General features: G+C 43.1%; 1 protein-coding gene across 1 annotated transcript in view; it reads left to right on the top strand.

Annotated features, from left to right (window-relative positions):
• The window catches only part of GALNT11 (polypeptide N-acetylgalactosaminyltransferase 11), an 81,484-nt gene that overhangs the window by 574 nt on the left and 59,882 nt on the right, over positions 1 to 21,028 (top strand). The gene's annotated exons all lie outside the window — the stretch shown is intronic.

The following is a 21,028-nucleotide window of genomic DNA, read 5'->3' as shown; positions in this document are numbered from 1 at the left end:
GCGCTGCTGTGACAGGGAAAAGCTCTGTAATAATCAAATTCTAAACTGGCTTTAGTTGCATTGGGTGGGGAGGGTGACAGCACGAGCGATTTATCTATACAGGCACCTTCCAGAGCAGTAGGCTCTAGAGGGGACATTGTATGACTGTAGGTCTTCAAACATACGGGAGACTTGTTTTAAAGCCTTATTCTGCTGCCTCTAGTGCCTGCATGGATTCCCTTGCACGGAGGAGCCAGATATTTCCTACTTCTCAAACCCCCGCCCCCATTGTATCTAAACCTTCATAACTTCCTAGCCAGAAAATTTCTTCTTAATCTTCTTTGTGCTTTTTCTGTGGCTTCCATTGTGTAGTTCACAGCATTGCAAGGTCTCTCCTCTCTTTGCAAATAACTGGTTATTTTATATGGCTGGGGTCCAGCCCTTCAACTGTGCATCTGCTTGCCCCTTTCTTTTAGTTTATAAGGAGAAAAATTGCTTTGTATCGTAAGTGACTTGAGACAGTCCCTGTGTGGTCTAGTGCATATCCTTAGTTTGCCTTTGTGAGGTGGAAAGATGTCTTGTTCCCTCCACCGACTTGCTGTTGACCAAAAGCTCCCTACCCTCAGTTGTTACTTTCTGGGAAGCACAGTGGGGCTGGCTTGCTGTGTCTGGCACTGGAGCAGAGACTGCATTCAGAGGCTACTGTTGCAAACAGCCGCCTTCTTCCTGCTCAGGTGTAATGGATAAAACTGGGTGTCAGACTATAAAAAAACCTCATACCACTGCCTTAAATAGGATCTCTACAAATGTCATCCTGACCTTCTTTATGTTATCAGCTATACTTTACAGAGAACAGCTACCATTGTTCCAAAAACAATTGTACGTGACCTGGGTGTGTAAGTTTTCTGTAAACAATCTGTGCTTTGTTTCCTTTGCCTTGGGGTCAGGTTGTAGATTTCCATGGCAAGGTTGTGGTATCTTGTTAAGAGATCATGAATACTGTAATTATGCAGGTCAGTAGGCTCTAGCCCTCTTCTAGTCTAGTATTAGCTATTACACTTGTACTGTATTTCATTTTAATTTAACATCATTCACTAAAATTCTTCACTTAAAATATTAAATGTCACTTGCTTTGGAATATGCACTACTCTGGGGGTTCTCTATCATTCTATTAATGTGGACTCTATCTTAATAGAGAATCACCCACCTCCACTTTTGGACTACATAGTCAGGACAACTTCCTTCTGGTTTGTGATCACATACCTCCCTTTGGCCATTCCAGCAGCACTGATGTAGAAAACTATTAGGAAAGTAAGGTGTTAGCTGTAGTGTTAGCTGTTCAGATGTGGGAAAGGAGAGTCAACTGACTGCAGTTTGGACACGTCTGCTCCCATCAGCCTGAATAAGTGAAATAGATAACAAGTGAATTAGACTTCCCAGAACCTGGCAGTAGAACAGCATGAAGGTCTTGAGGAGTTAATAATCAACCATTTGCCTTCTCCTAAACCAGTTGCTTACTAAACCAATTACTGCATTCCTTCTTCCAAGCCTTCCTCTCAGCTTAATATCTAAACTCTGGCAGAGTTCATGAGCTCTTCAGCAGCATGGAAGGGAAAGAAGCAAGACTACATTGCTAATAAGTTCTTCCATCCCTCTCAACTGAGGGAGCTGTGTAGCAGGCTGAGATGTGTACACAGTATCTGGGAATCCTGACTAAACTCTCATTGCCTAGCTTCATTATCTAAAAGTTTTGATTGTTTGCTTCTGTGAAGACTGCTTTCTTGCACATAGGAATAAAAGTCCAAAGAATTCTTGATCTGGTGTTGTGTGCCAGTTATTCTAAAGTACATGTAAAATAGTGACTTCAGAACTTAAAATTTAAATATCCATCTGTTTAAGAGGAGACAGCTGGGTGGTGTAGAAGTGGAAATATGGATTACTGGTACTTCAGACATTTGTCTGAACATAATGTGTAGTAGAGCAGCAAAGATTCTATTAGAGAGCATACCTAATGAGCTTTAAAGATAAAGGGGAGTTATAGCTACAGTTTAAGCAGCCCAACTGATTCACATATAGGAAATAAAAAACTAAGGCCTTATTAAACAATGTTGTGATGGGAAATCCAGAGTACTCTAGAAGAAAGATATAAAATGGGTGAAAAGGACATAGAGGAAACCATTTTTCGTTTTATCATTTTGAATGCTAAGGTAATGCAACTAAAGACTGCAGTGTCTAATCACGTGGCATGGTTGAGTCTAGCAATGTGGTGCCTGTATAGATCCACGGTGTCCATTACACTGTCAATTCACCACATGTGGCAAAATGAACAGCGTGATGTGTCGAATCTAGCTTATGAGAGCTACACATGCGGAGCGCCCTCTGTGCATGCACCCCATCACTTGGACGAGTGTGGTGGAGACAGCTCCTCCTGTAGCTCGCTCAGGGCTGGATGGTTTGAGTGGCGTGGCTTGGGTGGTGTGGCGCTTGGGGCTGGGCGGCTCTGATGGTGGCTCCTGGGGGTGTGGGGAGGGTGCATGGCTGTGTGTGTGGTGGGGGGATAGGGTGCCTGGCTGGTGAGGGCAGGCCAGTGGCAACCGGTTGACATGATTTTGGACACCACTGTTAGATGAAAGAAGGAAATATGAAGGGAGAGCCAGGAGCTGAAGAAGTAAAATCAGATGTGAAAAAGTGTTGCTAAAGGATTGACTGGTTAATCAGTTTCCAGAAAACAGGAGATACCATCATCTGCTGCCTCTTTGAATAACATGAGCTTGTCAAATATCATTAAACTAATCAACCTGCATAAGAATAAACATCGTACTATGGTCTTTGATAAATGCTCCATTGAAAATATTTTTGCATGCTGTATGAGTGAATATGAAGATATATTTTGCAAGTCCAAGTATACACATATGTTTTACTTCCTCAGTTAATTTTTATTAATGTGGGTGAACCCATTTAAAAGCTGTGTGTAGCTGTATCCACTTGACATTTCATCTTCTGTTAAAGGATTTTGAAGATGGGTAAAGACAAACTGCATTTAAGCAGGAATCAGTTGGATTGTCCTTTGAATACATGGTGAGCTCTTGGAGAAAAAGTGCAGCTGCTGCTGCAGTCTTTTTATCTGTACAAACCCCTGTAAGTGGAGATTTAGGTTCATTAGTTGACATTTATTAATGTGTGTGGAAAAATATAGATGGCGCTCTTGGGGTAATAGTTTCAGGCTGCGTTTCCTAAACTATGGTGGTGGAACTCTGGTGTTCTGTGTGGTGTGAATAGGTGTTCCATGAAAAATTTTTGATGCTCATGATATTTTTCCTTCTAAAATATTAAATATGAACTTATGTGGGTATGGAAAATAAGGTATTTGAATAGTATTTTAATTGTAAGTATATTCATATTTATAACATTCATTATAGAATAGTTGTAATGCAACTCATGCTGAAACAGTCTCAGTTGATTCTTATTGTTTCAGCATGAGTCGTGTTCAGAGAAATCAAGTAATGTTGCACCTCCATATGAGGATTTAACTCTCCAGCATCGTTCCTAATATGAAGCAGATTTGTGATCAAAAGATGCGAAATTACTCTTCCCATTCAAAAGCTGTCAGATGTTACTTATCCTTATTTTCTAGTAGTTTTCTGTAAAAGTAACATTTATAAAACATTTATTTTGGGGAGGCAGGATATCTCAGTGGTTTGAGCATTGGCCTGCTAAACCCAGGTTTGTGAGTTCAGCCCTTGAGGGGGCTATTTAGGGATCTCGGGCAAATAGATTTTTTTAAAGGAAAAAAAAAACAAAACGCGGGGGGTGGTGTTTGGTCCTGCCAAGAGGGCAGGGGACTGGACTCATTGGCCTCCCAAGGTCCCTTCCAGTTCTAGTTAGATGTGTATCTCCATATATTATTTTTATTAAAAACCACAATATTTACAAATATTTTTCCATACCTAATTTGTTTGGCATTTCTTTTTCATGAAAATATTTTTAAGCTTTAAGGAAGGACAGTCTTTTTTTGGAACAGTATTATCCTTTCTATTTTTATACAAAAGATCATTAGCCGTCCTGCTTTTGGTTGTTATATTGATGTTTTATTTTGTTTGTAGTTAGTTTTTTCCTTATAGGGTTCCTGATTGTCATCCCACCAGGACATTAGCTGTTCATTCAGAGAATTTTCTCTTGTTTTTTTGGTGCTTGTAAAATAAGACATCTAAAAATCCTAATTCTTTTTAATCAACTTTTGAGCATTAGGTGCAGCAATTTTTCTGTATGAAACCCATCCACCCCACCCCAACCACCATGTATGTGTTCCATCAGTATGTTCCACGACCACATTAGTTTGGTAAACAATGGTTTAAAGATTTAGTAGACATGGTTGCTAAAATGTTTTAGCCTGCAGTTTCTTTAGATTATCAGCTTAAATTTTGTAACTATTTTTCTTAATGTAAACACTTCGCTTGTAAATGATGTACAAACTACTAATCTGCTACAACAAAAATCAGCATAATTGCAAAGGAAGTGTAGTGCTGACTTCAGGTGCGTTTTATAGGGAAACCAGTTTTACTCCGCTATAAATGAATTCATAAAGATTTGGAGGTGTAGCAAACATGCAGCTAAACATGCTGCCTAATGTGTACTTGAACTTCAGTATTGATTTAAATGTTTGCATAAGAAAAGTCTCATGCACTGTACCTCGGTTCCTTTCTGAGTGCCAGGTGGCTTGTCTAGGTTAAGCGTTTTTGCAGAGGTGCAGTTTCTCCAATTTAAGACTTCAGTCCAGATGTACTCCTCTGGTCTGCAGCTGGAAAATGCTGCACTGTTGTGAGTCTTGCTTTCCATTGTTGGAGAGTTTCTGCATACAAAGTTTGTGGTGGTATAGGTATGCTGGCTTAAAAAAAATTCCAAATGTATCAAGTTGTAGATTTCTCTACTTGTCCTTGTTATATAGATTGGATGAGATGTCCATAATATTTGAGCAAACTTTGCGTAAGATACATGATGCTTGTATTAAAATGCCTCTATCACGAGGGTTGCGGCACTCCTAGTGGCTGCTTCAGCTGGGCCAGAGCACCTCTGCTCATGGAGTGGCTGGACTGGGCCACTGCAGCCGGGAGGCTGCTCCGGCTGTGCTGGAGTTTTCCCCCATCCACAGTGGTGCTGTGAGCGGGGGTGCTCCAGCTCAGCTGGGTTGGAGCAGCCAGCCTCTCAGACACCCCATCCAATCTGATTGATCAGCTAACCGGGTAAATCTAGTGTTTAACTGGTTAACCAATTAAATGGGATTTTACATCCCTAAATGAAATTTCCCTGCTTATTTGTCAGTGAGTTTGCTTTTTGTTTTATTGCCCACAGTCAGAGGTTTGCTGATGTAGCTGTTAGCACACTTTTATAGTAGAGGTGTAATATGTATGAACAAGTTCTTTCGTTATCTAAACAAGATAAACACATAGTGGTAAATGAACTTGCTGGTAAACTGCATCCACGGTAGGTATTTTGTCCGAATGGCTGTGTGTTAAGCTTATGATTTCCTCCCCTCTCCCCCCACAAAAACAAAAAATCTAACCAACATAGTTGTGCTGGGAAAGGACTGCATTTGATGCAGTTCTGGAAGGCATTGCAACTAATGTTACGTGAATAGCCTGTCGTGCTCCCCATCACCCCTTGAGTGTTTTGCAGACATAGTTGTGGAGTTTAGATGCTTGCATACCTTTTGTAACTCTTCCATGAAGCCTCTTTGAGCTCTGTGCCAGTCCCAAGCCTGGGAGAAGGAGGAGGATTGGTCAGATGTGTGTCGATGCGTTGACCATCAAACAACAATACTAATGAAATCTGATGCCAGTACAACTAAATGATAAAAGATGCTGGCTTGGATGTCGCCCGGATAAACAAGGTCCGTGGTACCAATCGAGGGATCGGGGCTGGGTCGATAAGTTAGCTACCGAAAGAAAATTACAACTAACACACATGCTATCCATTGGAACGTGGAGCGTCCAAACACTGTGGGCAACTGGAATATTGGAGCTGCTTCATAAGGCAATGGAGAGATACCGATGCGATATAGTTGGACTGGCAGAGATGTGTTGGAAAGGATCAGGAGAGAGATGCGGTTGCGAAGTCATTTGGTCAGGAAATGAAACAAAGTGTGAAACAGGAGTCGGATTCCTTCTTAGCAAAACAGCTAGAAGAGCATTATTAGGATACAAACCGGTGAGTGCACGAATGATGGTAGTGAGATTTGAGGTAAAACCGTTCAACATCTCAGTGGTTCAGGTGTATGCACCCACATTGGACAGTAAGGAGGAAGAGATTGGGCTATTCTATAAAGACTTGACAAAGATGATGGAGGAGATACCGAAGAAGGATGTTTTGATCATCCAAAGAGATTGGAATGCAAAGGTTGGAACAGATAGTGAAGGTTGGGAGAGAGTCATGGGAAGGTTTGGATATGGAGAAAGAAATGAACGAGGTGAGAAACTGCTAGAGTTTGCTACAGAGCATGAAATGGTGATCTGCAATACGAGATTCCAACAAAAGAACTGTAGGAAGTAGACATGGCGATCGAATGACGGGAAGTCCAAGAACATAATAGATATGATTTTGATAAGAAGATGATGGATAACATCAGTACCGCAGTGCTGAACTTTCCAAGGAACAGATATAGACTCAGACCACAGTCTAGTGATCGCAAACATCAAGATAAAACTCAAAAGAAAATGTAAGACACAGTTTAAGAAAAGATGAAATGTGGCGAGGCTACGTGAGGAAGAAACAGGGAATGCCTACAGAGCAGCGCTCAAAGAGACGATTAAGAATATTGCCTAAGAGAGAGACCTAAATAAGAGTTGCAGAAGAAAAAAAGATAAGTGGATTACCCGGGAGACACTGAAGTTGGTTCAAGAGAAGAGCGTGTTGAAGATCAGAAGAGATGTCTCTGAGGTGGCAGAACAGCAACATAGGGTGAAATGCAATGAGGTAAGGAAAGCAGCCAGAAAGGATAAAGAGAAATGGTTAGAGAAGCAATGTGAAGCTATAGAGAGGTGTTATGGCGAATATAAGACCAGGGCAGTGTATAAGACAATTAGGAATATTAATAGGAAATGGCAGCCAAAGCAGATGGCGATCAAAGATGAGAACGAAGAAGTGCTCATGAACAGGGAGAAGATTGTGCAGCGATGGACGAGATATTGCACTTACCTATATAAAGCACAATTGGACCTGAGAGTCTCAGAGAGACGGATTGAAGAACTGAAAGAGAGAATCTCCATCAAGACCGATATTTCGAAGGAGGAAGCAGAAAAAGCAGTGGAACGACTGAAGAACAAGAGCGCTGGAAATAAGATCACGGGAGAGATGATCAAATATGGTGGAAAAAGCATGGTTCAGGAAATACTCCAATTATGTAATGTAGCATGGAAAGAAGGGAAGGCACTTAAGGAATGGACAAGATCTGTGCTGGTGACAATACCCAAGAAAGGAAGTACCTTATAGTGCAAGAACTACAGAATGATTGCCTTAATGAGCCATCTAGGCAAGGTGCTGATGATGATACTGACTGAGACGAAGACTGCAGATAGAAGAACATATATCAGATGAGCAAGTGGGGTTCAGAAAAGATAGAAGTACCATACAGGAGATATTGGCACTAAGAATGATAGCAGAAAAAGCTGAATGAAAGAACCAGAACGTACACGCTTGCTTCATTGATTTTTTTCAAAGGGTGTTTGACAGTGTAGGTCAGAAAGAGACTTGAGCGGTGTTGGAGTCATACAGAGTGAATAGCAGACTGATACGCTTGTTGGAGGTTATCAGTGACAATGCGGAGGCAGCGGTGAGAGCGTGTGGGGCGTGGGGAAGTTGGTTTAAGACAAGGAGATCCAATATTGCCGAGTATCTTCATTGCACATTTGGAGAGAGTGACGGACAAGATCAAGGAAGAGGTAGAAAGGGTATTTGTGCACAGGAAAAGAATTAAAAACTTGAGGTTCGTGGATTATATAATTATCATTGAGGAAGATGAGGAGAAGCTAGGGAAAATGGTGCAGGTGTTAAACGAAGAAGATAAGTGGTACGGACTGATTATCTCAAGCTAGCGTCCAAATCTTTCCACTGTATCAATGTGAAGGGGACAGCATATGGAGCCGAAGTGGGGAACACTGGAATACAGAGTGACGCACATGGCAGTGTTTTCTGTCGACATTATTGAGACAGTGGATGTGGTTTAAGAGAAACTTATATAAATAGAATTCATTTAAAAATTTCCATTGGAGGAGATTTTCTCAAAGAAAAAAAGGGCATAGGCTTAATTAAACAGTTAGTTTTAGTGTCAGCACAGAGAGTGAAAGTTTTAGGTTTAAAAGTGAAAGCCATGTGTCTCAGCTGTTCCCAGTGGTCCTAATACCAAGAGTATCCTCTTCAGTTCTTCAAAATATACTGGAAGTCCTGTGGCACCTTATAGATTAACAGATACTTTGGAGCATAAGCTTTTGTGGACAAAGACCCACTTTATTAGATGCATGAGTGGGGGGTTCCAGAGGAGGGTTTACATATATGGGCTTATGAAAAGGAGGGAGTCCCAGTCAAGAGGAGGGCCAGAATTGACAAGGTCAGTTCAGTCACAGAGGATGTGGCCCATTATCAGCAATTGATGTGGAGTTGTGAAAATCAAGAGAAGAGAAATCAGGTCAGTTCAGTTTGGAAGGATGGGGCTCATTTGTCAGTAGCTAATGTGGAGGTGTGAACATCAAGCCTGGAAAAACTGCTTTTGTAATTGGCCAGCCACTCCCAGTCTGTGTTCAATCCTTGGTTGCTGGTGTCAAATTTACAAATGAGTTGCAGCTCTGCAGTTCCTCTTTGAAGTCTGTTTTTGAAGTGTTTTGTTGTAGGATGGCTACTTTTAAATCTGTAGGGAGATTGAAGTGTTCTACAGGATTTTGTATGTTACCATGCCTGATATCTGATTTGTGTCCATTTATTCAGTTACACAGAAGCTGTCCAGTTTGGCCAATGTATATTGCAGTGGGGCATTGCTAGCACATGATGGCATATATTGTTAGTATATGTGCAGGTGAAAGAGCCACTGATGGGGTGTGGTTGATGCAGTTCGGTCCTCTGATATCACTGGTGTAGACATGGGAGCAGAATTGGCAGTGAGATTTGTTGAAGGGATTGGTTCCAGGTTCAGAGTTACTGTGGTGTGGTCTATAGTTGATGGTGAGAATTTGCTTAAGGTTGGCGGGCTGTCTGTAGGCGAGGGCTGGCCTGCCTTCCAAAGTCTGAGAGTGAAGGATTGTTGTCCAGGATGGGTTATAGATCACTGATGTGCTGGAGAGGTTTTAGCTGGTGGGCTGTATGTGATAGCTAGTGGTGTTCAGTTGTTTTCCTTATTGGGCCTGCCTTGTAGCAGGTGGCTTCTGGGTCCACATCTGGCTCTGTCAGTTTCTTCACTTCCGCAGGTGGATATTGTAGTTTTCAGAAGAGCTTGGTAAATGTCTTGTAGATGTTTGCCTCTGTCTGAGGGATTGGACCAAATGAGGTTGTACCTTAGTGCTTGGCTGTATACAATGGATTGTGTGGTGTGCCCTGGATGGGAGCTGGAGGCTTGTAGGTAAGCATAGCGATCTGTGGGCTTCCAGTATAGGGTGGTGGTTTTGTGACCATCGCTTATTTGCACAATAGTGTCCAGAAAGTGGATCTCTTGTGTGGACTGGTCCAGGCTGAGATTGGTGGTGGTGCGGAAACTTGAAATCACAGTGGAACTGTTCAAGAGCCTTCTTCCCATGGGTCCAGATAATGAACAGGTCATCGACGTAGGACAAGTAGAGAAGGGGTGATAAGGGATGAGAGCTGAGGAAGCATTATTCCAGGTCAGCCATAAATATGTTTGCATACTGTGGGACCATGCAGGTGCCTGTAGCAATGCCACTGATTTGAAGGCATAAATTGTCCTCAAATTTGAAATAGTTGTGGGTGAGGATGAAGTCACAAAGCTCCACCACCCTTTGTGCCTTGATCTCATCAGAGTTAGCATTCCTAACAGCTTGAAGTCCATCCTGCGACCTGGTGCTTGCGAACAGGGTGATTGCTAACAGGAGGGAGTTTTGAGAGGGCTCTCCTGGAGAAGGAGGAGGCAAACCACAGCAGCTTGGGATAAGTGGCTCTCTGTAGTGTGTGGCTCTTTGTGTTTGGGAGTTCTGGGCTTGTGTCTGTCCGTTTGTTTGGTGTGCTGAGCTGTTTGTTTGTTTGAAAGGCTGTGTGTTCAGGGTGGCAGTTGGAAGCTGTTAGCCTTGATTAGGTTTGAATCGGAACACTGTGTGCTGATCTGAGCTGTAGTCAGAGGGAGGGGCTATCAGGAAGGCCAGAGCATATAAACCCTGCTGGCAGTCAACCAGGGAACCTACAAACAGGGTGATTGCTAACAGCGGGGAGTATAGAGGGGGAGCTTAGAGGGAGCTAGTTATTCTATTGCCCTTAAACGTAAGTCTTTATAATAATCCCCATCTGAAGCATTTACTTAAAATCCCCATATATAATTAAATTAAATTAAATCAGAGCAGGCAATGGAAGCAGAAGTCCAGCAGCACAGCGGGGGCTATCCTGTTTATTGTGTCGAGTGTAGTACGTATGACTACCTACCCTGTGGGCGGGTGGCGTATGTGTGCACTCGATGCAAGGGGCTCCTGACCCTCAGAGACTGAGTGCGGGCTTTGGAGGCCAGGGTGGCTGAACTGGAGAAGCTAAGGGAGGCAGAGAGCTATGTTGATAAGGCTTTCCGGGACATACTAGGGCTGTCCCACCTCCAATCTGACAGCCCTGATGCTGTTAAGGAGGATGAAAGGCTTGGGGAAGGAGAGCAGTCAATGGGAACAGAGGGAAACAATCCCATAGTTGGGACCCTTCTTCCAGAGGGTGCTATATTATCCTCTTGTGCTGAGAATACCTCTCCGGGGGAGGAAAAGCCAGTTGTTAGGAAGAGGCAGGTGTTAGTAGTGGGGGATTCGATCATTAGAAATATAAATAATTTGGTTTGTGATGTCCGGGAGAACCGTATGGTGACCTGCCTGCCTGGTGCGAAGGTTGCGGATCTTTCGAGGCATCGAGACAGACTTATGTGCAGTGCGGGGGAGGAGCTGGTGGTCGTGGTACACGTAGGTACCAATGACATAGGGAAGGGTAGGAAAGATGTCCTGGAAGCCAAATTTAGGTTGCTAGGAAGGAGACTGAAATCCAGGACCTCTATGGTGGCATTCTCAGAAATGCTTCCAGTTCCACGTGCAGGGCCAGGTAGACAGGCAGAGCTTCAGAGTTTCAATGCGTGGATGAGACGATGGTGTAGGGAGGAGGGGTTTAGATTTATTAGGAACTGGGGACACTTTTGGGGTAGGGGGCGCCTATATAGGAATGATGGGCTCCACCTAAAACAAGGTGGCTCCAGACTGCTGGCATTAAACATTAAAAAGGTCGTAGAGCAGTTTTTGAACAAAGAGATGGGGAAAGCCGATTGGTGCCGGGGAGCACGTGGATCGGACGGAGACTTCTCTTAGACGAGACTCCATTGGTAGGTTCCCTAGAACTCAGTCAGAAAGAGAAGATGGAAGATGGTACAGTGTGGGCCAGATCAGATGAGAAACAGTCATATATAAAAAAATCCAATGCATCAGTGAAGGGCAGACAAATAGATAGTGGTAGTTTTTTAAAGTGCTTTTACACAAATGCTAGAAGTCTGTCTAATAAGATGGGTGAACTAGAGTACCTCCACATCAAAGGAGGAGATTGACATAATAGGCATCACAGAAACCTGGTGGAATGAGGACAATCAGTGGGACACAATCATACCAGGATATAAAATATATTGGAAAGACGGAACGGGTCGTGCGGGTGGTGGAGTGGTACTATATGTAAAAGATAATGTAGACTCAAATGAAGTAAAAATCCTAAATGAGTCAAATTGTTCCGTAGAATCATTATGGATAGCAATTCCTTCCTCTAATAGGACTATGGCACTAGGAATATATTATCGACCACCTAATCAGGACAGTGACAGTAGTGTTGAGTTGTTAAGGGAGATTAGAGAGGCTATCAAAATAAAAAAAATCAGTAATAGGGGATTTCAGTTATCCCCATATTGACTGGGTACATGTCACCTCAGGATGGGATTCAGAGAGAAAATTTCTCGATGCCTTAAAGGTGTGCTTCGTGGAGCAGCTGGTACAGGAACCGACAAGGGGAGAGTCAATTCTCGATCTAGTACTGACTGGAACGCAGGATCTGGTCCAAGAGGTAACTATTACAGGACCGCTTGGAAATAGTGACCATAATAATGTTTAATATTCCTGTGTTGGGAAGAACACCGCAGCAGTCCAACACTCTGGCATTTAATTTCAAAAAAGGGAATTATACAAAAATGAGGAGGTTAGTTAAACAGAAATTAAAAGGTAGAGTAACTAAAGTAAAATCCCTGCAGGCTACGTGGAAACTTTTCATGGACACCATATTAGAGGCCCAATTTAAATGTATACCCCAAATTAAAAAACACAGTAAGAGACCTGAAAAAGAGCCACCATGGCTTAACAACCATGTAAAAGAAGCAGTGAGAGAGAGTCATCCTTTAAAAAGTGGAAGTCAAATCCTAGTGAGGAAAATAGAAAGGAACATAAACAGTGCCAAATTAAGTGTAAAAATGTAATAAGAAAAGCCAAAAAAGATTTTGAGGAACAGTTAGCCATAAATTAAAAAAACAATAGTAAAATGTTTAAGTACATTAGAAGCAGGAAGCCCGCTAAAAAAGCAGTGGGACCCCTGGATGATAGAGATATAAAAGGAGCAATCAAGGAAGATGATGCCATTGCAGAGAAACTAAATGGTTTCTTTGCTTCAGTCTTCACGGCTGAGGATATTGCAGAGGTTCCCAAATCTGAGCTATCCCTTGTAGGTGACAGATCTGAGGAACTGTTCCAGATTGAAGTGTCAGTAGAAGAGGTTTTGGAACTAATTGATAAGCTAAACAGTAACAAGTCTCCAGGACCAGATAGCATTCACCCAAGGGTTCTGAAAGAACTCAAATGTGAAATTGCAGAGCTATTAATGGTGGTTCGTAACCTATCCTTTAAATCAGCTTCGGTACCCAATGATTGGAAGATAGCTAATATAACGCCAATATTTAAAAAGGGCTCTAGAGGAGACCCTGGCAATTACAGACCAGTAAGTCTAATGTCAGTACCGGGCAAATTAGTAGAAACAATAGTAAAGAATAAAATTGTCAGACACGTAGAAGAACGTGATTTGTTGGGCAAAAGTCAGCATGGTTTTTGTAGAGGGAAGTCGTGTCTTACCAATCTATTAGAGTTCTTTGAAGGGGTTAACAAACATGCAGACAGGGGGGATCCAGTGGACATAATATACTTAGATTTCCAGAAAGCCTTTGACAAGGTCCCTCACCCAAGGCTCTTATGTAAATTAGGTGGTCATGGGATAGGAGGAAAGATCCTTTCATGGATTGGAAACTGGTTAAAAGACAGGAAACAAAGGGTTGGAATAAATGGTAAATTTTCATAATGGAGGGGGGTAACTAGTGGTGTTCCCCAAGGGTCAGTCCTGGGACCGATCCTGTTCAACTTGTTCATCAATGATCTAGAGAAAGGGGTAAGCAGTGAGGTGGCAAAATTTGCAGATGATACCAAGCTGTTCAGGATAGTCAAAACCAAAGCAGATTGTGAAGAACTTCAAAAAGATCTCAGCAAACTGAGAGATTGGGCAGAAAAATGCCAAACGAAATCTAATGTGGGTAAATGTAAGGTAATGCACATTGGGAAAAATAACCCCAATTACACACACGATGTGATGGGGGCAAATTTAGCTACAACAGATCAGGAAAGGGATCTTGGAATTATAGTGGATAGTTCCCTGAAAACATCCACGCAGTGTGCAGCGGCAGTCAGTAAAGCAAATAGGATGTTAGGAATTATTAAAAAAGGGATAGAAAATACGACTAAGAATATCTTACTTGCCCTATATAAAACTATGGTACACCCACATCTTGAGTACTGCGTGCAGATGTGGTCTCCTCACCTCAAAAAAGATATACTGGTGTTAGAAAAAGTTCAGAAAAGGGCAACTAAAATGATTAAGGGTTTGGAAAGTGTCCCATATGAGGAGAGGCTAGAGAGACTGGGACTTTTCAGTCTAGAAAAGAGGCGATTGCGGGGCGATATGATAGAGGTATATGAAATCATGAATGGTGTGGAGAAAGTGAATACAGAAAAGTTATTTACTTGTTCCCATAATATAAGAACTAGGGGACACCAAATGAAATTAATGGGTAGTAGGTTCAAAACTAATAAAAGAAAATTTTTCTTCACACAGTGCACAGTCAACCTGTGGAACTCCTTGCCGGAGGAGGCTGTGAGGCCAGCAATCTAACAGAGTTTAAAATAGAGCTTGATAAATTTTTGGAGGTTAGGTCCATAAATGGCTATTAGCCAAGGGTAAATTATGGTGCCCCTAGCCTTTAGTGAAAGGCTGGAGACAGATGGCAGGAGACAAATCGCTTGATTATTGTCTTCGGTTCGCCTCCTCTGGGGCACCTGGCACTGGCCACTGTCGGCAGACAGGATACTGGGCTGGATGGACCTTTGGTCTGACCCAGTATGGCCGTTCTTATGTTCTTATCTTCATGTGGGATATTGGTATAAAGGACCTCTATATCCATGGTGGTCAGGATGGTGTTTTCAGGTCTTCATTTCCGTGCTGAAACTCTGAAATCAGTGGGATCACAGAGATGCACATCAGTTCCATGTCCATGAAGTAAAACATTTGGACTGTTTCTTAAGCTTGTTTTTGAGCTGTTTATGGCTCTTGTTTGTTACTGTGGCAAGGCACTGCAGGAGAAGTCAGTAATCGACTGCAGCCTCTACAGCCCCAGTAAGGTGGGGAATGGATTGGAACTGGGTGAATGGCTCTGTTTGCCTGGTAATAGACAGCACCTGCTAGCCTCATTAGCCAGAGCTATAAGGCTGGAAGGAAGTGGGTGGAGGGGGAGGTAGAGACCAAGAGGGGAAGAGCTGACTCCGAGGGTGGCAGGAGCCTCCTAGTATGTTGCTGGCCAGGTGTGTGATAGGCCAAACAGTTTGTAGATCCTCCATATAGTTGGCAACTTGTGGAGAGAAACATATCAATAAAGATCATGGGTGTTTCACCAGAATGGAGTGTCCCTGATCCCCTGAGAGAGGGGCCAAGGGGCTGAATCCAGAAAGCCCTACATGCATCTCTTCACACTTAATAAAATACCTAGAGCAGTGACAGAGAGAGAGCTGTGTCAGTCTGTAGTCTGCCAAAATCAAGCAGCAGTCATGTAGCACTTTAAAGACTAACAAAGTAATTTATTAGGTGATGAGCTTTTGTGGGACAGACCCACTTCTGCAGATCATAGCCATACCAGAACAGACTCAGTGTATAAAGCACAGAGGTCCAAAAATTCTTATCAAGGTGGACAAATCAGAAGAATTGTTGTCAAGGTTGGCAAATCGGAAGAGCAGAGGGATGGGGTGTGGGCCGGGTGTGTGTGTGTGTGGTGGGGAAGTTAAGCGTTAGATAAAACAAAGTATGTGAAAGAGCCCTTATAAAGGGTCAGGTAATTGCTGTCCCTGTTCAAACCACGTATTAATGTGTCAAATTTGAATATGAATGTTAGTTCTGAGCATTCCTTCTGTAGATGGTGGTTAAAGTCCCTTTTCATTAGAACACAATCTTTCAGATCTTCAACAGAAATGGCCCGCTCCATTGAAGTGCTGGCTGACAGGTTTGTGTATTTGGAGTTTTTGATGCAGTGTTGTTTGAGCAGTGTTTCTCAAACTTAAAACATTCAGGGACCCCTTTTGTGACTTCGGCCTTATTGATGTGCCCCCTCTCCAGTGTTGTCCCAGTGATTATTATTGATTTTTAGTAATTTATTTTCTGCTGTATATCCCCTTGAAATCCTGTTGTATGCCACTGGTGGTATACATATCACATTTTGGGAAACACTGACCTAGAATGTTACTTGTAAAAAGATGACATTGAAACTGGGATATATTTTAGAATTGTCAATGTACCAGCTGATCTGGAGGCACTGTGATGATATGAATTGTAATAACCAGGAAAAACAGAACTGGAATTGTGAACACTTCATGGTTTTAGAGGGGAGAGACAGCAAGCAGGTACACAACAACTAATCTAGGTCTGTACATTTTGATTTTTGCTAAATTAAAGAGACAGTTTCTGGAGAGTATGAGGAGAGAACTTGCTATAAAATGACAATGTCAAAGTGGAGCAAGGTTAATAGGAATTAGATAATTACTAATGAAGGTGCTGTAGTGTGTGGGAGGCTGCTTCTATGAGCTGCTTGTCATGGGGCTCCCCCACTGCTTATGAATATGCATAACACTTCGATGCTTAAGGCAAAATACCTCATGTAACATCAATTTCAATGTTACAGTCTGCTGATTTGTGTATATTCTGTTATGTGAAATCAGAAATATGAAGTGTGTATCTGATTTTAATTCTAAATGTGCTAATGAGAGCAATTACTGATGCTCCGAAACTGACAACCTGTGAATGATAGTGTTTGTACTGTAGGCCCAAACTATTTTTGGTCCTAGAAAGACATGAGACCATTCCACCTGGTGCTGAAATCCATCTTGAAGCTTGTATTTTTTCCACAGGGATGAGAGGTATGGTACAAAGGGCTTCCGCCCTGTGGGAAAAATCTATTTAGGCAATGGGACATCAGTCCTTTATCTTCCGCTGGCCTTTGAAGCTGTCTGGCTCACTCTGAGGATACAAATAATTTAGAAGAAGCTGTAGATCTAGGCCAGAGTAAAGATAAACTCTAGCAGTTTTTTACCTGAGATACAAAAAGTTGTATAAAGTAGGAATTTGCATGTTGCAAGTTTCTTGGAGGATTAGAACTAGCTAAGTGTTTTTTGTTCATTTAAATGTGATCAGTCCGTTTTCACTTGGCACCACTTAAATCCCACTTTTTATACTTGATGATAAAGCATTTTTATTAAGCTCAGTGTAAATGTTTGTTACCCGAGGTGGGAGCAGCCACTGTGCATCTTTTGTTTTTATTGAGAAAGAGGGTGGATCTCGTGAGATTTCACTGTGCAAAACTTTTACACTGAGTAAGACTGATTTATTTGAGGTTTTGGTCACATTTTGGGTTGGCTTCCTGAGTGTTGAGCCTTTATAGTTGGGCCTTTTCCATCTGTGGTGTTCTGCGGAGCAGCTGTCACTCCACCTTTGTGGTTTGTCTGGGGGAGACAAGAGGCTGTTGTCCAGCAGGACTGGGTGGTGGGGAGCCAAAGAGAGCAGAAAGGTGGGTGTCAGTGGCATGAGCAGCAAACTGGGGGACCACCCCAAAGGGACTTCTGTGATTCAACCCATCACATCACTGTCTCATAATATCGTGTCCAAGTCATGATTTAACATGTCAGACTCATACTTGGCATAAACAAGTTCTTTTTTAGTGCAGTTGCACTTGCTCATAAATCTGAACTGGAGCCGCTGCCTTTACAGTAAAAGCACAGGGAGCGGTCTGTCATCTTTTTCAACAGCCTTTCAAAGCATATCAGTAAAACATGCATGTGCTTCCAGGTTAAACAAATTCAGTTGTGGAGATAGACTGTACAGTTGTGTTGTGCTGAAATTGGGAGTGGAGGTTAGGCAGAGGTTCTCTATGCAGCCTTGATTCCGGCATTCCTGACATACAACTGCTTAACTTTGCAAATTAGTTTTTAACGTGTTTAGGTGTATGGAATCTCCCAGATATTAAAATGAAAAGAGAAAACAGTTTAAAAAAAAAAAACCCTAAAAATAACCTTACCTCTTCATGGATGTCCTTTTTTAAAAAAAGACAGAAAAGCAGAAGTTTACCAGCACATTGTTTTCATGATCCAGTCTCACCTCTTTAGCAAGTTTGCAGGAGGGAAGCTGTTGTTGTTCTCTAACTACAGAGCTTATAAAGTATATCAGAGTAGCCTTCTTTTTAGCTTTGATTCTTATAAAAGGAAGTACTCTTACCAATTCTTTGTCTCAGCCCATGGGTGTTTTATATTTGTTTCCCCCAACACAGCTAAGGCTCTACTCCTTTCAAACAGTTCTACACAAGTGGACTTCTCCACCCTCGTTAAGCTCATTGCCGAATGGAACTTTGAAGGGGTCACGTTTTCACAGTTCCTAAGCAAAATTCATTGTGTTCAGTATCTATTGGCTTATAATTCATTAGCCCAATCAAAAGCATTTTTGCTCAGTGATGTTTGCTTTGCTGCCAAGTTCTAGCACTTATTCCCCAACTATTTTGGCAAAAGGGATGTTCACAAGAAATCTCAAGATTTTTATTTATAATTGGAAAACATCTTTTCTCCTTCTCTTGCACTAGAGGGGGAAAGAAGATCCATACAACAGTTCTTTGATTTTAAAAAACAAAAAAAATAAACCCAAGACAAGCCCCCAAACTGAAGGATGAATAAAATTACAATTTAAAGATTAAGAAGCAAAGGAGCGATAAGAATGCAAATTCTTGTTGCATCTTAACTACCCTGGTTCCTACTCACAGCTGTTCCATTCATAGAATGATGGGAGGGACTGGGAGATGATGGGGCCTGGTGCCACAGCAGTAGGGATTGCCCTCCCCCCCCCCCCGCCACTCACTACACTGGCAGCAGGAGCTCAGCAGCCTGCTGCACTCCACCCCCTCCCCCAGCCCATTGCTCCCCACTTCTCAGTGGCCAGAAGCAGAGCGCCTTGGTGCCAGAGTGCTGCACTTCCTGCTGCTGCATAGAGATGGTGCAGCTGGCTGGGAGGGTGGCAAGATGGAACAGAGTGCTGCTGTAACTCCTGCTGCCCACATGGTGAATGAGGGGAGGCAACCCTGGATGCTGACTGCCAGGCTCAGTGATCTCCTGGGTAGTGTCCTTCTGGGGAAGGGCCTGGTGGGGTAGCCCTGTGCTGCCCTTGGGATGGCCCTGTTCCTAACAATCCCACAGACTGTGGAGATGGATGTCCTAGTTGGTGCCATGCATAGCTAGTATTTACTCTTCTGTGGTGATCTGCACTGCAAGGTCTTGTGACTGCTGATATTGCCAAACATACAGTTCATGCATCAGGTTTTTTTTTTAAACTAAGTGCTCTCTGGGCTGGATATGCAGCCAGTTCAGCAGTAGTTTTGCTGCTTTTGTTTCCTAAGATTTCATCCAATTTAGCCTGTCCCAGAGAGACTCGTATTTGTTACACAGTTCTCAGTTAGAACTTGCGACTGGCACTCAGTAGGAAAGTGTTAAGTTTTAGGCTCAGTGCTTTATTGTTCCCTGAGAATGAAGACACCAGCTGGATTTGTTTGTAACTGCAGTAAATGTATTTTCACCTCATAACCTTGCGTTGCTTCTCCGGTGCAGGCTCTGATGAGAAAGGTGAGTCTCATTTGTTCAGTTCATTATGCAGTATGTGTCTGTTTAAAATTATCCAACTGTTTTATACGTATCTAATTTTCTTCTGTGGTTGTGTTAGCAGGCTTCATAGGTATAATTTGCAAAGGTACAGCAAGATAGACTTTAAATATTTAAAGTGTATTTTGGGCCCCTTGTTTCCATGTGGTTGACCTTGCTGTCTCTTCTGTATGTTTACATATTGTGTGTTTAATCTTACAATACTTAATGCTGTGTACAAAAGAGGAGAGAGAGGGAAAGTTCCAGGACAGCTATCATGACCTACATGTCTTGTTTTTCTTAAATTCCTACATTTTTCTTGGGTAGTGGCATCAGATTTGTAGAAATTTGGGGTCTGGATGGGAGTTTGGGTGCTGGGTGCAGGCTCTGGGCTGGAGCGGGGGGTTAGGGTGCAGACAGGGTGCATGCTCTGGGAGCAAGTTTTGGTGCAGGAGGGGTGGGCTCTGGGGGGAGTTGGATGCAGGCTCTGGGAAGGGGTCGGAGTATTGGGGTGCAGAAGCTAGGACGGAATGTGGGTGCAGGTGGGGGTCAGGAGCGCAGGCTCTCAGATGGAGTTTGGGTGTTGGGTCTGGCCTAGGCCATGGAGTGGCCTGTATGCAGGCTCTGGGATAGTTTAGAAACAGGAAGAGGGGTGCGGGGGAGAGTGCAGGTTCTGGAGGGAGTGGGATGCACAAGGAAGTGGGGGTTGCCACACATGGTGCATTCCACTCTGGCAGTGGTGACCCCCATGTGCTCTCCCCCTTACCCCCAACATCCACTGATCTTGCTGGTCACTCCCGGGAAACTTAAAAGGGCTTGGGGCCCTTGACACCGCTATTCCTGGCAGTGCAGCAGGGCTAGAGCACCTTCCTGCTGATTGCTCCCATGATGGGGTTGCAGTTGGGGGCTGGGTGTGGGGTGTCTGCCATGCACTGCTCCAGTGTCTGGAGCAGCATGTGGCAGCTGCTGGAAGCCAGTTCCCGGAAACTGTTATAGCCCTGCTGTGCCGTCAAAGGTAGTGGCCCCTGGGGCATTTTAAATTGCCCGGGCAGGGCTGGGGGATTCATGGGGCAGCAGAGAGGCCAGAGGACACAGATGGCAACAGTTTTGCTGGTGCTCAGCCCTGGACCAGGAATATTCCCGTTGCTGGGGCACCATGGGCTCATATAACTTGCCGCCTATGTTATTGGAAGATAGCATGTGAACTTTATGGCTTGTCCAAGAGCTGGCTCTGCTATTGAAAGGAAGCTAATCTCCATTAGGATTTTAAAGGAAGAAGAAATAATCAAGATATTGTGAATGGACTGCTGTATGTTTTATGCTCTTGATGGCTTGAAGTAGAGGTTGAACCTCTCTAATTCCGTACTCTCTCATCTGGCAAACTCCATCATCCACCATGAGATTTTTAGTTAGCTGGATGACCACTTATCATGGGTGTGGCCAAGTTTCCTGCATTCCCATAAAGATTGTTTAGAGCTACCAGTCCTGGCTTTCAGTGTTCTATGCTGTTACGTAGCTGTAAATTACCCCTAAATGTCTTCTAAGAGCCCAGTAACCAGTGGAAGTGTTGGTAATGTGCTAGAAAATATTGACCT

This window comes from Carettochelys insculpta, chromosome 2 (genome assembly GCF_033958435.1).
Source record: "Carettochelys insculpta isolate YL-2023 chromosome 2, ASM3395843v1, whole genome shotgun sequence".
NCBI classification, from domain to species: Eukaryota; Metazoa; Chordata; order Testudines; family Carettochelyidae; genus Carettochelys; species Carettochelys insculpta.
Note: the sequence above shows the minus strand (reverse complement) of the source record. Positions and strands in the feature narration are given on the sequence as shown.